The sequence below is a fragment of the Ixodes scapularis genome, unplaced genomic scaffold, assembly GCF_016920785.2.
Source record: "Ixodes scapularis isolate PalLabHiFi unplaced genomic scaffold, ASM1692078v2 PGA_scaffold10__122_contigs__length_95168666, whole genome shotgun sequence".
In the NCBI taxonomy this organism is placed as follows: domain Eukaryota; kingdom Metazoa; phylum Arthropoda; class Arachnida; order Ixodida; family Ixodidae; genus Ixodes; species Ixodes scapularis.
The window spans coordinates 61,956,935-61,960,383 of record NW_024609836.1 but is presented as its reverse complement, the minus strand read 5'-3'; positions in this window follow the sequence as shown (position 1 = coordinate 61,960,383).

The window sequence follows — 3,449 nt, the reverse complement described above, 5'->3', positions numbered from 1 at the left end:
CTAGAGTTTATGCTATAGGAATGTAGCACTTCAGATAAATTTGTTTATTTTTACTTTTAGTCCCTGCCCCACCAGATAAAACATCTGGCCTAAAGCAGTGTTCCGGATCTCCTTCCAAGACATCAGGCGGGTCGTCATTCAATCCAGGAGTCGGCGGCGTCTCATGGGCGTGTTGCTGGTGCTTACTGGATGGTGCTACCGAGGGAAAAGTGGTCGTGCTTGGGAAAGGCAAGTATGGCCGCCGTAAGTATACATATTGTTTTTACCTTTGCTCGAATCCGTTTTTAAGAAATGCACAGTTTGCATGTGTGCATCTCTCAATGTTTCCACAGTCGGCTGTTTTTTTTTGGTGTGCTCCAACTGTGTCAGCGCTAGTTTCTCTAGATCATGCAAATGGGATGCAACAATAAACCACATATGCTCTCGCAACAAACAGCGCTGTGCCGAAGCACTGTGGAATCTACTCTAGCTTTATGATGCAGCACAAAATAGTTGATGCCAATTATAGCTACTTTTGTGACTCCGTTTTACCAGAAGCTCTGCCGAAACAAACTTGCGCCTTATAGGTAGTGCAAAAGAACCTCGCGTGCCTAACCTGGAGAAGGGCTTTTTTTTTTCATAGGTCAATTTTTCCTTAAACCAATACCTTCAGCCTCCTTGAAATGTTAACATTATGTGACACACGGAAGAACAGTGAACTCTTTAATGTTGGCAAACCTTTAATTTTCGCGGCCTTTGATTTTGCAGAATTCAGTGGCTGTGATTATGTCCTCTGTGACCGATTCGAGAAGAAATAGGGGCCACGAAGATAAGGGGGTTTTACTGTACATCGGAGGAAAGAGGAAGTCACTTATGTTTGTATGCAGGAGTAAAACCAACAACAACAATCATGGTGTCGACACTTTGTAAGCCTATTTGTGTCTATTGAATGATATCAATTTTGTTTTAGTTCGTTAAACATTGTTGCCTGTACATTGTGGGATGTCGTCTTCAACACGAGCAGTGGTTTTCTTCTCAAGCAGGCAGCATGGACGCGTGCCGCAGCACAACATAGTTCATTTGCAGGTGGTACCGCAGGTTGAAGGATGGTTGGCACAATATGGGGGAATCACAATTCAATGTTCTACCTCGGGCGTAGACAAGATTTGCTTATTCTAAATCATTTTGTCTAAAAATCTGGGATTTGCGATGAATGTACCCGCATGGTTGGAAGGGCCAGACAAGCCTTGTGAGCGCTCCATTTTCTAGCGTCTCAGTCCTGAACCCACTTACGCACCACATGTGTAGATGTTCCGATAGGTGGGAGCACTTATTTGGAAAATGGTGAATGGCAACTGTTATCTTTATCAGACTTCTGTATTATGGTCAAAGTTGGACTGCATATTTGCAATACTTTTTCTCACTTAAAAATATGTCATACTAAAATATGTAGAATAGCCGATGACAAAAAGAGAATGGCTGGGCGTCCTCCAGCACGTGCTTGTGCTTTTCACCCCTCTTTGGACAGATGTGCTTGCTCCAGGCTCATGAGGCGCTGAAACGTCATCGAAGGTAGCAGACGGGCTGGTGGTGGAACAACGGAGACTTCTCCCTGCCTTTCTCATGCTATCAGTGAGCGTGTACCTCTATACTCTAACTTGGCTTAACCTGCACAGAGCTGAGGAGAATAGGCTTGGCGAGTGCCCTTACTGCATATGCATTTGTACAGCTGAGGCACTTCCTGAATCAAGAATATTGTGTACCTTACCTTCAAAAACACATCATTTTGGGGGTGCAAAAGGAATTCTAAGGCATATTTTTGTTTGTATTGTCCTATTACGCATCGCAGGCACGTAGCCAGGGGGAGGCCCATGGGGCCCGGGCGCGGGCCCCCCCTTCCCCCTCTCCCTCCGAAATCTTCCATTTTGCATGTGTCCTCCTCTCCCCCCTTCTCCTCATACAGCATTTTGTCATGAGTGGGCCCCCTCTGAAACAAAATCCTGGCTACGTGCCTGACGCATGGACTCCTTCAACTTAATGCGGAGTCGACCCACCCTGTTGAAAAATTTAATGCCTGCCAGGTAATTGTTTTGCATTTAGTTAATATATCAGTATTCAGTTGGGTATCCAAAGTCATTAGTCGTTGAGATGCAGTCTCTCTGTAAGTCAGTCATGTTTAACATTCATACAACTGCTTGTCAAATAATGGCACTGTCGAGGACATGTACTCGGCTCGAGCAATCGCTGTGCACAAGCTGGTCGTGTGGATACAGGCAGCAAACATCCCGGTTGAAACGTCCTTCCTCGCAATGTAGCTCAAGACTAGGTCAGGGCCCCACTCACAAACGTCTATACTTTGCATCTCTTTAAGCTGGACCACTTTTGACACTACAAGCCATTGCAGCGAAAACAGTGTGACACATGATTGTAAGCTCGACGTACCATGGCATCCAACTAGAAGGTCACATGGCTTGCAGCTTCTGCCGTGGTTAACTTTAAACTGAGATAGTTTGGAATAATGCTCTCGGTTTTTAGTGTTGCCCGGCACGGTTAACAATTTGGTGATATAGTGCTGCATTGAGAAATCTGCATTCGTGACTGTATCACCTTATGAATGCATACTAGCTATTAAACTCTCCATTCTGCAGAGAAATGAAATGCACTTTGCTTCCAATTGCAGCTACTTCTGGAACTTCATGGTATGAAGCACCTTATGGCTGCAAGCTCTGACCGATCTTGTTCTGTGGTCTGCGCAGGCCCATTGCAGGGAGTCGCTCCGGGAGCCTCACCAGAGTTTCCTGCCCGTGGTTGTTCTAAATTTTTTTGTTGTAGGTATGCATCCTTTCTGTCTTTCCCTTAATTGTACCCAAACGTCGTCTTTTCATTGTTGCCGATTTGCCTCAAAATTGGTTAAGCACACAAATGGACGCTGTACAACTGTATCGCACATATTTTGTTCAAGGTAACTTTTCTTTGCCAAAGTTACAGATTTTTTTATGAACGTTAGTCTTTTTTGTTTTTATTTACAAATTTATGTGAGTTTTCATGGGCAACACTAAAACGTTATGCCAGGGGCAAGGACAAGTTCACCGCTCTAACTTGTTCTTAACTGATTGCAAGAAATTTCGTTAATGTCGTGAAACCTCCTTCTAGCACTTGCTTTGCAGCATGAAAAAAAATAATAAATAGGACATACTCTGTTTTTAAACTGCTTGCTCATTCTGCAGGTCTGCCTGCCATAGATGTCGTGCTACTGGAGAGCAGGTGAATTCGATTGTTGGTTTTGCCATTTTTGTTTTAGCTGTTGTCTTAATAGTTTTTGTAAATTTAGAGATTTTCCCAAAAAGCAAGCCGGGAAGAATATTTAGTTTGATTAGGTAGCTGAAAATAGTGATTTAGTACCCCTTTGTCAGTAAAATAGATACTGTGTGCCGCTGTTAGTGTCAAGCCGAGATCCACGCTTTTTTGGC